This window comes from Tursiops truncatus, chromosome 1 (assembly GCF_011762595.2).
Source record: "Tursiops truncatus isolate mTurTru1 chromosome 1, mTurTru1.mat.Y, whole genome shotgun sequence".
In the NCBI taxonomy this organism is placed as follows: Eukaryota; Metazoa; Chordata; class Mammalia; order Artiodactyla; family Delphinidae; genus Tursiops; species Tursiops truncatus.
This window is the reverse complement of record NC_047034.1, coordinates 126,576,796-126,591,126: the sequence shown is the minus strand read 5'-3', so window position 1 is coordinate 126,591,126 and position 14,331 is coordinate 126,576,796.

The following is a 14,331-nucleotide window of genomic DNA, read 5'->3' as shown; positions in this document are numbered from 1 at the left end:
GAGAAATATTAACCTTAGAGAGTCATTCCATTTTGGAAATAAAGAAAAATAGTCTATATATTAATTATAGAAAATACATTATCTTTTTATTTTTCTTTGAGGAAATTTATTCCATAGTAAGAACTATATTTTGGTAGGACAGCTAAAAAATTAAAAATACAGCTAAACTTTTTATTTGTATCCCAGTTTACAAGCACAAGCAAAGCCTTCTAAGGACACATTCTAGAGAGTTGGGTCAACCAGAGGATATTAGAATGTTCTTAATCATAGGTCAGCAAAGTGTAAAGGGCTGGACAGTAAATATTGTCAGCCTTGCAAACCGTGCAGTCTCTGTCACAACTACTCAACTCTGCCATCAAAGTACAAAAATAGTCAGGGACAATAAGTAACAAAATAAGTGTGGCAGTGTTCTAACAAAACTTTATTTATGTAACTGAAAATTTAATTTTATTTAATTCTCATATATCATGAAAAGTTATTCTTCTTCTGATTTCTTTATCAACCGTCTAAAAAGTAAAAACCCTTCTTAGCATGTGAGCCGTAAAAATCAGATGGTAGGACAGATTTGACCCCAAAGCCATGGTTTGACTGCCCTAGTTGTAAACGATTCTCTTAGTGGAGGAGGGGAATTGGAATTATAAAACAGAGAAGTCAAGATTTTTATACGTCTAATAGAAAGTGGAAAGTAACCAGCAATGAAATGGAAAAGCACAGTAACATTTCCAAATTAACAAGTGAGGAAGGGGAATTGGTCATGCAAACAAAAAAATTAAAATAAATACTAGACTGTATAGAATATAATCAGCTATATTAAGTACCACTCATTAAACATGAATTGGTTTGTTTAGCAAATAAAAGCCAGCTACATGTGACTTTGAGAATACACACTGAAAACCAAAAGACAAGAAAAGTAGGAGTTAAAGTTCAGTTAAGTTTGAAATTTTGGTCAAAGATATACCACAGAAATATGAGCAAAAAGACAATGTCAATACTAATGTTAGACGAAGTAAATTTCAAGGCCCAAAGCATTAAATAGAAAAGGAATGATATCTGCTATGGACTTAATTGTGTCCCCTAGCAAATTCATATGTTGAAGTTCTAATCCCCATTGTGACTATATTTGGAAATTAGGACATTGGAGGTAATTAAGGTTAAATGGAGGGCTTCCCTGGTGGTGCAGTGGTTAAGAATCTGCCTGCCAATGCAGGGGACATGGGTTTGAGCCCTGGTCCAGGAAGATCCCACATGCTGTGGAGCAACTAAGCCCGCGAGCCACAACTCCTGAAGCCTGGGCGCCTAGAGCCCATGCTCCGCAACAAGAGAAGCCACTGCCATGAGAAGCCCGTGCACCACAACGAAGAGTAGCCCCCACTCACCGCAACTAGAGAAAGCCCACGCACAGCAACAGAGACCTAACGCAGCCAAAAATAATAAAATAAATACATTAGGAAAAAAAAAAGATTAAATGGAGTCATAAGGGTGAGGCCCTAATCTGATAGAATTAGTGGCCTTATAAGTAGAGGAAAAGAGAATGATTCCCGCCCCTCCCCACCACTACCACAGACCTACACATTGAGGAAAGGACATATGAGGACCAAAGACGGCAGTCTGCAAGCCAGGAAGAGAGCTCTCACCAGAAACCAGCCCTTCCAGACCTTGATCTGGGACTTCTAGCCACCAGAACTATAAGAAAATAAATCACTGTTGTTTAAGCCACCCAGTGTATGGTATGTTGTTATGGCAGGCTGAGCTAGCTAACACAATTTTTCATAAGAACAAAGGATACAGTTCATAAAGAAGGTAAAACAACCATCAAATTTTGTGTATTAAATAACAGCAAGTAAAGCAGTATTGATATAAGAAAAAGCAGATTTCCAAGTTTAAAAGTATTCGATAAAACAAAGAAAAATACTGTTTAATAGTAGAGATAGAACTTGAAGGGAGTATAACAACAGTAAATCTTTATGCATCCAATAGTCACAGTCATACATAAAGCAAAAATTCCTAAAAATAAAAGAACCTGATAAATCATAATTAAATTAAGAGATTTTAATGGTTCTTTTACAGAGTCTTAAAAAAGGCAAAAAATAAGCAAGATATGGAGAATTTCAATAATATTTTTTAAAAACGTGATTTAGCAGTTACAGGCAGAAAGAAGGACATGCCCTAAAATAGAGAATATGCATTTTCATCTGATGTGTTAGGTCAGTGTTTAGGGTTGAACTGTGTCCTCAGAAAAGATATGTAAAGTTTCTAACCGCTGATACCTGTGAATCTGACCTTATTTGGAAATATGGTCTTTACAGATATAATTAAAATGTAAGTTAAGATGAGGTCATATTGGAGTAATGTGGTCCCTTAGCTTATATGAGTGATGTCCTCATAAGCAGAGAAAAAGAGATGCAAGACAGCCCTATACAGAGAGGAGAACATAGCTATGTGACAACAGAGGCAGAAATTGGAGTGATGTGTCTACAAGTCAAGAAATGCCAAGAACTGCAAGCAAAACCAGAAACTCAGAGAATAACATGGAACAGATCCTCCCCCAGAGCCTTCAAAGAGCATGGTCCTGATGGTACCTTGATATCAAACTTCTAGCCTCCAGAACTATGAGAGAATAAATGTCTGCTTTTTTAAGCCTCCCAGCCTGTGGCAGTTTTTTATGACAGCTCTTGAAACAGTTAGCTTCCCCAGAAGAGGGTCTGAAACATTGAGGGAGTGTTTTGAGGAGGAATAAAGAAAGGAAAGCCAGACAGGAAGGAGCTATGCAAAGCTTGTGTTCTCAGCTGGAGTTTAGGTTCATCCTGGAGTCCTGGAGCAGGAGGTGCACCATATTGCTGGTTCAGCCTTGACAAAATGGAGCTGGCCCTTTGTACTCTGTGTAAGTCAGTCATTACCTGTTGCTGATCCGTGAGTGGGGGAGGGGGGTACAGAGAGAGAGGCACATAACCTCCTTGGTGAGCCACCTCCATTTGGTTAGAGCAGTTCTCTAAAAAGGGGAAAGCTGTGAGCTATTAACAGCCAATACTCTCAACATAAACTATATATTATGTACCTGGACATTTTTTTTTTATTGTTTTGGCTCCCAGAAAAACTTTAATAAATTACAAAAATTAGAGAATTTACAGGACTTAATCTGTGATCATAAACTTCTAAACCTACAAATCAAAAATCAGGGACTAAGAAAACAAAACTGTATTATTTTGAAATTATGAAACACTCCCAAATAATTCCTTAAGTCAAAGATGAAGAAAAAACTAAAACTGAAAAGAATTTAGAACATAATAAGAAGGTAAATGCTTCATAATCAAACCCAGGGACATAGCTGAAGATATACTCAGACATATATATTTAGACTTAAACACATTAGTGAGTTAAAAAGGAAGGAAATAGATAATATTAATAATTAAGAAAGCATTTCAAAATAAACAAAACAAATAAAAGGGAGATTTACATAGAAAAATAGGGAGATATCTACAGACAAAAATTGAAACATATTAAATAAAAATTTAAAAGCTAGTAAAAAAGTACAATTTTTTCTTTCAAAAGACTAACAGGATCAGGAAACTTGCACAAGCCTCCTAGATAACCTCATCCACCAGAGCGCAGACAGCAGAAGCAAGAAGAACTATAATGCTGCAGCCTGTGGAGCAAAAACCACATTCACAGAAAGATAGACAAGATGAAAAGGCAGAGGGCTATGTACCAGATGAAGGAACAAGATAAAACCCCAGAAAAACAACTAAATGAAGTGGAGATAGGCAACCTTCCAGAAAAAGAATTCAGAATAATGATAGTGAAGATGATCCAAGATCTCGGAAAAAGAATGGAGGCAAAGATCGAGAAGATGCAAGAAATGTTTAGCAAAGACCAAGAAGAATTAAAGAACAAACAAACAGATGAACAATACAATAACTAAAATGAAAACTACACTAGAAGGAATCAATAGCAGAATAACTGAGGCAGAAGAATGGATAAGTGACCTGGAATTCAGAATGGTGGAATTCACTGCTGTGGAACAGAATAAAGAAAAAAGAATGAAAGTAAATGAAGACAGCCTAAGAGACCTGTGGGACACCATTAAACGCAACAACATTCGCATTATAGGGGTCCCAGAAGGAGAAGAGAGAGAAAGGACCTGAGAAAATATTTGAAGAGATAATAGTCGAAAACTTCCCTAACATGGGAAAGGAAATAACCACCCAAGTCCAGGAAGTGCAGTGAGCCCATACAGGATAAACCCAAGGAGAAACAGGCCGAGACACATAGTAATCAAATTGGCAAAAATTAAAGACAAATAAAAATTATTTTAAAAGCAGCAAGGGAAAAATGATATACAAGGGAACTCCCATAAGGTTAACAGCTGATTTCTCAGCAGAAACTCTACAAGCTGGAAGGGAGAGACATGAGATACTTAAAGAGATGAAAGGGAAGAGACTACAACTAAGATTACTCTACCCGGCAAGGATCTCATTCTGATTCGATGGAGAAAGCAAAAGTTTTACAGAAAAAAAAAAAAAGTTTTACAGAGAAGCAAAAGCTAAGAGAATTCAGCACCACCAAACCAGCTCTACAACAAATGTTAAAGTAACTTCTCTAAGTGGGAAACACAAGAGAAGTAAAGGACCTACAAAAACAAACCCAAAATAATTAAGGAAATGTTCATAGGAACATACATATCGATAATTACCTTAAACGTGACTGGATTAAATGCTCCAACAAAAAGACACAGGCTTGCTGAACGGATACAAAAACACGACCCATATATATGCTGTCTACAAGAGACACACTTCACACCTAGGGACACATACAGACTGTGATTTATGTCAAAGAGTGTTCTTCCTATGTTTTCCTCTAAGAGTTTGATAGTGTCTGGTCTTACATTTAGGTCTCTAATCCATTTTGAGTTTATTTTTGTGTATGGTGTTAGGGAGTGTTCTAATTTCATTCTTTTATATGTAGCTATCCAGTTTTCCCAGAACCACTTATTGAAGAGACTGTCTTTTCTCCATGGTATATCCTTGCCTCCTTTGTCATAGATTAGTTGACCATAAGTGGGGTTATCTCTGGGCTTTCTATCTTGTTCCATTGATCTATGTTTCTGTTTTTGTGCCAGTACCATATTGTCTTGATTACTATAGCTTTGTAGTGTAGTCTGAAGTCAGGGAGTCTGATCCCTCCACCTCCATTTTTTTCCCTCAAAACTGCTTTGGCGATTCAGAGTCTTTTGTGTCTCCACACAAATTTTACGATTTTTTTGTTCTAGTTCCATAAAAATTGCCATTGGTAATTTGATAGGGATTGCACTGAATTTGTAGATTGCTTTGGGTAGTATAGTCATTTTCACAATATTTATTCTTCTAATCCAAGAACATGGTATATCTCTCCATCTGTTGGTATCATCTTTAATTTCTTTCATCAGTGTCTTATAGTTTTCTTCATACAGGTCTTTTGTCTCCCTAGGTAGGTTTATTCCTAGGTATTTTATTCTTTTTGTTGCAATGGTAAAAGGGAATGTTTCCTTAATTTCTTTTTAAGATTTTTCATCATTGGTATATAGGAATGCAAGAGATTTCTGTGCATTAATTTTGTCTCTTGCTACTTTACCAAATTCATTGAGTAGCTCTAGTAGTTTTCTGGTGGCATCTTTAGGATTCTCTATGTGTAGTATCATGTCATCTGCAAACAGTGACAGTTTTACTTCTCCTTTTCCAACTTGTATTCCTTTTATTTCTTTTTATTCTCTGATTGCCATGGCTAGGACTTCCAAAACTATGTTGAGTAATAGTGGTGAGAATGGACATCCTTGTCTTTTTCCTGATCTTAGAGGAAATGCTTTCAGTTTTTCACCATGGAGAATGATGTTTGCTGTGGGTTTGTTGAATATGGCCTTTATTATGTTGAGGTAGGTTCCCTCTGTGCCCACTTTCTGGAGAGTTTTTATCATAAATGGGTGTTGAATTTTGTTGAAAGCTTTTTCTGCATCTATTGAGATGATCATATGGTTTTTTTCCTTCAGTTTGTTAATATGATGTATCATATTGATTGATTTGTGTATATTGAAGAATCCTTGCATCCCTGGGATAAATCCCACTTGATCATGGTGTATGATCCTTTTAATGTGTTGTTGGATTCTGTTTGCTAATGTTTTGTTGAGGATTTCTGCATCTATATTTATCAGTGATATTGGTCTGTAATTTTCTTTTTTTGTAGTATCTTTGTCTGGTTTTGGTATCAGGGTGATGGTGGCCACATAGAATGAGTTTAGGAGTGTTCCTTCCTCTGCAATTTTTTGGAAGAGTTTGAGAAGGATGGGTGTTAGCACTTCTCTAAATGTTTGCTAGAATTCACCTGTGAAGCCATCTGGTCCTGGACTTTTGTTGTTGGAAGATTTTTAATCACAGGTTCAATTTCATTCCTTGTGATTGGTCTGTTCATTTTTCTCTTTCTTCCTGGTTCAGTCTTGGAAGGTTATACCTTTCTAAGAATTTGTCCATTTCTTCCAGGTTGTCTATTTTATTGGCATAAAGTTGCTTCTACTAGTCTCTTAGGATGCTTTGTATTTCTGCGGTGTCTGTTGTAACTTCTCCTTTTTCATTTCTAATTTTATTGATTTGAGTCCTCTCCCTCTTTTTCTTGATGAGTCTGGCTAATGGTTTATCAATTGTGTTTATCTTCTCAAAGAACCAGCTTTTAGTTTTATTGATCTTTACTATTGTTTTCTTTGTTTCTATTTCATTTATTTCAGTTCCGATCTGTATGATTTCTTTCCTTCTGCTAACTTTGGGTTTTGTTTGTTCTTCTTTCTCTAGTTCCTTTAGGTGTAACATTAGATTGTTTATTTGAGATGTTTCTTGTTTCTTGAGGTAGGCTTGTATAGCTATAAACTTCCCTCTTAGAACTGCTTTTGCTGCAGCCCATAGGTTACGGATCATCGTGTTTTCATTGTCATTTGGCTCTAGGTATTTTTTTATTTTCTCTTTGAATTCTTCAGTGATCTCTTTGTTATTTAGTAACGTATTGTTTAGCCTCCATGTGTTTGTGTTTTTTATATTTTTTTCCCAGTAATTGATTTCTAATTTCATAGCATTTTGGTCAGAAAAGATGCTTCATACGATTTCAGTTTTCTTAAATTTACTGAGGCTTGATTTGTGACCCAAGATGTGATCTATTCTGGAGAATGTTCCATGAGCACTTGAGAAGAAAGTGTATTCTGTTGTTTTTGGATGGAATGTCCTATAAATATCAATTAAATCTATCTGGTCTATTGTGTCATTTAAAGCTTCTGTTTCCAGATCTTTTTCGATCCACCTCCTAGGGTAATGGAAATAAAAACAAAAATAAACAAATGGGACCTAATGAAACTTCAAAGCTTTTGCACTGCAAAAGAAATCATAAAAAAGACGAAAAGAGAACCCTCAGAATGGGAGAAAATATTTGCAAGTGAATCAGTGAACAAAGGATTAATCTCCAGATTTTTATAAACAGCTCATGCAGCTCAATATTAAAAAAACAAACAACCCAATCCAAAAATGGGCAGAAGACCTAAATAGACATTTCTCCAAAGGAGACATACAGATGGCCAAGAAGCACATGAAAAGCTGCTCAACATCACTAATTATTAGAGAAATGTAAATCAAAACTACAATGAGGTATCACCTCACACCAGTTAGAATGGGCAGCATAAGAAAATCTACAGACAACAAATGCTGGAGAATGTGTGGAGAAAAGGGAACCCTCTTTCACTGTTGATGGGAATGTAAATTGATACAACCACTATGGAGAACATTATGGAGGTTCCTTAAAAAACTAAAAATAGAATTACCATATGATCCAGCAATCCCACTACTGAGCATATACCCAGAGAAAACCATATTTCAAAAAGACACATGCTCCCCAATGTTCATTGCAGCACTATTTACAATAGCCAGGTCATGGAAGCAACCTAAATGCCCACTGACAGACAAATGGATAAAGAAGATGTTACTCAGCCATAAAAAGGAACGAGGGATTCCCTGGTGGTGCAGTGGTTAAGAATCTGCCTGCCAATGCAGGGGACACGGGCTCGAGCCCTGGTCCGGGAAGATCCCACATGCTGTGGAGCAACTAAGTCCGTGTGCCACAACTACAGAGCCTGCGCTCTAGAGCCCATGAGCCACAACTACTGAAGTGCACGAGCCACAATTACTGAAGCCTGTGCGCCTAGAGCCTGTTCTGTGAAACAAGAGAAGCCACTGCAATGAGAAGCCCGTGCACTGTAACGAAATGTAGCCCCTGCTCACCTCAACTAGAGAAAGCCCACGCACAGCAACGAAGACCCAACACAGCCATAAATAAATAAATAAATAAATCTTAAAAAAAAAGGAATGAAATTGGGTCATTTGTTGAGACGTGGATGGATCTAGATACTGTCATACAGAGTAAAGTAAGTCAGAAAGAGAAAAACAAATATTGTATGTTAATGCATATATGTGGAACCTAGAAAAATGGTACAGATGAATCGGTTTGCAGGGCAGAAATTGAGACACAGATGTAGAGAACTAACGTATGGACACCAAGGGGGGAAAGCAGTGGTGGGGTGTTGGTGGTGGTGTGATGAATTGGGCGATTGGAATTGACATGTATACACCGATGTGTATAAAATTGATGACTAATAAGAACCTGCTGTATAAAAAAATAAATAAAATAAAATTTGAAAACAAAACAAAACATAAAAAAAACAAAAGAGTAACAGAATAAAAACACCCTTCTCCCCCCAACCATCAGCAAGCATGATTAAGGGGCAAATAGAACATAAATATATAATATTAAAAAATATATAAGATTATTTTATTCATTCAACCAAAATATACTTATTGATTAGAAACTATGTAACAGGAAGAAGGAGAAAATAGCGGTAAGCAGTAGTTCTTGCACTGAAATATGAATAAATGCTGATAATATGATCGGAATTTATGTGTTAAAGATAAGTTCTTGAAACCAAGGACACACTATAAAGGAAAGCCTTGTGGTTGCTGTCATGCAAATTTCAAAATCTAGAAGAAATTCTGAGCAATGAATAACTATCTAAATTAACCCTCAAAATGATAGAAATCTGAAAAGATCAGTAACTACAAAGTAGACTAGAAAAGTAATGATTTACCATATAAAAAGTACCTCCCAGCAAAAAGATAAGAAGATATTATGAAGAATTTATTTAGGTGAAATGGACAAATTCCTTGAAAAACACAATCATTAAATTTGTTCAGGAAAAATTGTAAAAATCTTGAGATTTCTACATCTGTAAAATAAATTGTATCTGAAATTTTAAATCTTTCTACGAAGAAAATGCCAAGTCTTAATGACTTCAGTAGTGAAATCTCCAACATTTAAAGAAGAAATAATACCAATCTTAAACATTCAGAGATTAGAAAAGGAAGGAAGGAAGGAAGGAAGGGATTGTCCCAGCTCATTTTATAGAGCTAACTTAACCCTGATATCGAAATCACTTAAGATATTACAGAAAATTATAAGAAAAATACAAGTTTATTAATGAAAATATATGCAAAAATATTAAGCAAAATTATAGCAAATAAAATCCAGTGATATGTCAAAAACAATAACAAATTATTAATAACTGAATTTGTTCCAGGAATTCACGGCTATAAAAATAGGCAAAAATTCACTTTAAAGTTATGCACTTTATTGTATATGTATATTATATTTCAGCAAATCTTTTTAAAGTCACTAGGCAAAAGATACTATCATAGCATTTTTCTTCCAAATTTCTAAAGAACAGATAATGTTTTCACTTTATGAAGCTATATTAATCTTCATTGACAAACATAGAGATCAGTTTTACTTATGAACACAGATTAAAAATTTTAGAGAAAATATTAACAAATTTAGTCCTTCTGAGTATTGAAAAACTATTACACTAAAAACTAATAAATCCATGATCAAATAGATTTATTCTGAGAAAACAGAGAGATTTCAACATAAGTAGAGCTAGCAATATAATTCTTCACTTTAACAAAAGAGAAAAAATATTATATATTGAAGTTAAATAGATATTTGATAAAATTTAGAAGCCATTTATAACAAAATAAGTTCATAAGCAATAGGTAATAAAACTCTTTAGATAATCAACAATATTATTTATATTCGTACATATACATATATGCATCTATAATATAAAGACTATTATTTATTCATTATTTTATTTATATTTTGAATAGCAAATATTATATTGAGTACTGGAATGCAGAAACCATTTTTCTGTTAAAATTAGGAAGATGAAAGAGATATCTACCATCATCATCATCATTAAGAATTCTTGCTGCAGTCACTTTCCCAGTGAGACCTTCCCTAGTTATTCTGTCTGAAATTCAATCCTCACCCCCACTCCAAGCCTTCCTGCTCCCTTTTCATAGTTTCTCCTTAGTGTCCATCATTATCTAATATTTCTCTTGCTTATGTCTGCCTTCCATAAGAATATACACTTAGTCTGTTTTATTCATGGTTGTATCGTTAGCACCCACAACAATGCCTGCACATTACCCTCTCAATATATAATTTCAGAGTAATGAGTCATGTAATAAGACAAGAATATGAAGCAATCAGTTTAAATATTGAAAGAGACAAAATTACCTTTTTATTAGTAGATGATAATATTGTACACCTAGAAAACCCAAGATAGACTTGGGTAGATAGCCATTAAATTTAATAAAATAACTGGAGGAGGTGGCTGGAGATGAGTATACAAAAAATCAAGATTTTTCTTTGTATCACAGCATGCATTTAGAAATGAACATGGGGGAAATGTCTCATCCACAGGGGCAAATAAAAATGGTAAATAAAAGGGTAATATACAATGGAATATTACTCAGCCATAAAATGAAATGAAATTGAATTATTTGTAGTGAGATGGATGGACCTAGAATCTGTCATACAGAGTGAAGTAAGTCAGAAAGAGAAAAAAAAAAATGCCATATGCTAACACATATATATGGAATCTAAAAAAAAAAAGAGGTTCTGAAGAACCTAGGGGCAGGACAGGAATAAAGATGCAGACATAGAGAATGGACTTGAGGACACGGGGAGGGGGAAGGGTAAGCTCGGATGAATTGAGAGAGTGGCATGGACATATATACACTACCAAATGTAAAATAAATAGCTAGTGGGGAGCAGCCGCATAGCACAGGGAGATCAGCTCGGTGCTTTGTGACCACATAGAGGGGTGGGATAGGGAGGGTGGGAGGGAGACGCAAGAGGGAGGAGGTATGGGGATATATGTATATGTATAGCTGATTCACTTTGTTATAAAGCAGAAACTAACACACCATTATAAAGCAATTGTACTCCAATAAAGATGTTTAAGAAAAAAATGAAAAAAAAAGGTAACAAAATTAGAAGGTAGTATAAAAAGACACAGACCTATATATATAGTTAAAATTATAAAAAGTTATTAAAAGAAATAAAATACTGTATTATTATAGTAATATATTTTAGATAAGAATTCTTAATATCATAGAATATAAATGTTTTCTACATGAGTATAAATGTAAAGCAATTCAAATTATAATTCCAATAAAATTTTTTTGGAAACTGGATTATAAAATCCACATAGAAGGATGTATGTCTCATAATATCCATGAAAAAATTTTAAACAATCTATAGTGATGGACAACTTTTCTTAAGAGATACTAAAATTTACCATAAAGTTACTGCAATCGAAATAGTATGGTGCTAACTGAGGATAAATAGAGCAAAGAGCAGAATAAAGGGCCTACAATAGCTCCAAACATGTGAAACAACATATGACTAAAATGGCATGAAATTTCCATGGGAAAAGGCTGTTCCATGATGCAGGCAAAATGTTCTGTTCATTTGGAAGAAAATAAAAATTAACCACCTCATACTATACAAAAATAAATATAAGATGGATTAAATTTAAATGCAAAGTTTACAAAATTAAATTATTAGAATATAATTTAGTAGACTTTTTCACAACCTTACTCACAATAAGGGTGGTCTGCCTAAGCAAAAAAGGAAATCCAGAAACTGTAAAGGAAAGACAGACATTGTATGCAATGACATTGTATGCAAAAGACATCCTAAATGAAATCAAGGCACACCAAAGATTTGGGGGGAAATATTTTACTAAGAAGGCAGTCAGAAAGTTAATATCCTTAATATTAAAAAGTTTTGAAAATTGATAAGAAAACTATTATAAATAAATAGAAATCGAAAAATGGGCAAAGAATATGAACAGACAAATTTACAGAAGAGGAAATTAAAATGTCCAATAAATACTAAAGGCAATCATAGTTGTAATAATGCAAATGCAACAAAATTATATTCAATGTTTCATCTATAAAAATTGCAAATTTTTGCAAGTGTAATAACATCATGGACTGGGGAGAATGTAGAGAAAGAGTCACTCATAAATTTCTAGTGAAAATATGAATTAATACAAACTTTTTAAATGGTATTCTCTTGGTATGTGTTTAAAATTATAATACCTATACTGGGATGTTATTGAAATATTTCCAAGATGTATTAAACAAAAGCAATGAGTATGTGTAATTTCTTTTTGTGTAAAATGGGTTGATAGATTCAGTACATATTGTATTAGAGTGGGTTAACAACTGTAAAAAATAAAATCAAACATAAAAACGTCAAAGGTTATTGCTTGCTAAATTGAGGCAGAGGGAGGGAGACTTGATGGACTAGTCACATTTAATTAGCTAGAACTCAGTCATATGACCACATGAAACTGCAAAAGAGACTGAGAAATGTAGTCTATCTGTGCCCAAGAGGAAGAGGAGAAGTTTTAGTGGACAGCTAAAAGTCTCTGTTATAGATATAGATAGATATAGATATAGATAGACGATGATAGGTAGATAGATAAGATAGGTAGGTAGGTAGATAGATAATGATATAGGGCAAGCTATCTATATCTACTATAGTTACTAAATCTGTAACTATACCACATATATTCAGTATAGACATAATTTTTTGTTTCTGGTAGAAATTACAAGAAACTCTGAATAAGGGTTATATTACTTCAGAATCAAATGGAAGAGAGTGAGACTTTTGTTGTATTTTATACTTCCCTGGACTGTTTACGTTTCCTAACCATATACATATATTATCTTTTTTTCCCCAAAAAAGGAACTACAGGATTTAAGTTAAAAGACTAGGTCCCGGGCTTCTCTGGTGGCGCAGTGATTGAGAGTCCGCCTCCCGAGTCAGGGGACACGGGTTCGTGCCCCGGTCTGGGAATATCCCACATGCCGCAGAGCGGCTGGGCCCATGAGCCATGGCTGCTGAGCCTGCGCGTCCCGAGCCTGTGCTCCGCAACGGGAGAGGCCACAGCAGTGAGAGGCCAGCGTATCGCAAAAAAAAAAAAAGACGAGGTCCCATCTTTCTTCTTTGTTTCTCTATGTACTTAAATTGAATAGATACATTTATAATAACTAATAAATATGTAACAAATAAAAAATAACTATTAAAAAGTACACTGAAAAAAATACACATATTTTTCCCCCTAGCAACTTGGCAAGCTATCCCATTGAAATGAAAGTGTCAGTACATAAGGATATATAAACAAGGCTGTTTATTGCATCTTTGTCATGACAAATACAGCAACCTAAACATCTCTTGATGGAAGCTCAAAAATTTGTGGCAAATATATAAGAGCAATTCTCACACTTTTTGGTTTCATAATCCTTTCACACTCTTAAAAAGTATTAAGAATGTCAAAGAGCTTTTGTTTATGTGGGTTCAATTTATCAATATTTATCATATTAGAATTTTACTGAGAAATTTAAATGTTTAACTCATTTGAAAATAAAAATAAACTCATCACACATTAACACCAATAACATTTTATTTAAAAATCTATATTTTCACAAAACAAAAAACAGTGAGAAAAGTGGCACTGTTTTATATTTTTGCAAGTCTCTAATGACTGTCTTTATAAAATACAGCTTCTATCAGCGCCTACATTTTTAATCTGCTGCTGTGTGTTATGTTGGCTAATGTACATGAAGAAAATTCAGCCAAACATTTAGTTGCAAAAGGGGAGAGTATTTTAATAGAATTTTCAGATCATTTTTATCAATATATTCTCTTTTGATATTATACCAAAACTCAACAAGTGACTGTTTATTAAAGGTTACTTGCAATGTAAAATCTGAAATGATACCAATGAATTTTTTGTAGTTAGATTAAAATCTTTATTTTGCACTTTGAGCAGATTTCTTAACCATTCATGATTTTGTAGTATCATGCATTGATCATTTGGAAAATATTGGTTCATTGAGTTATAGCAGATCTCCCAAATGT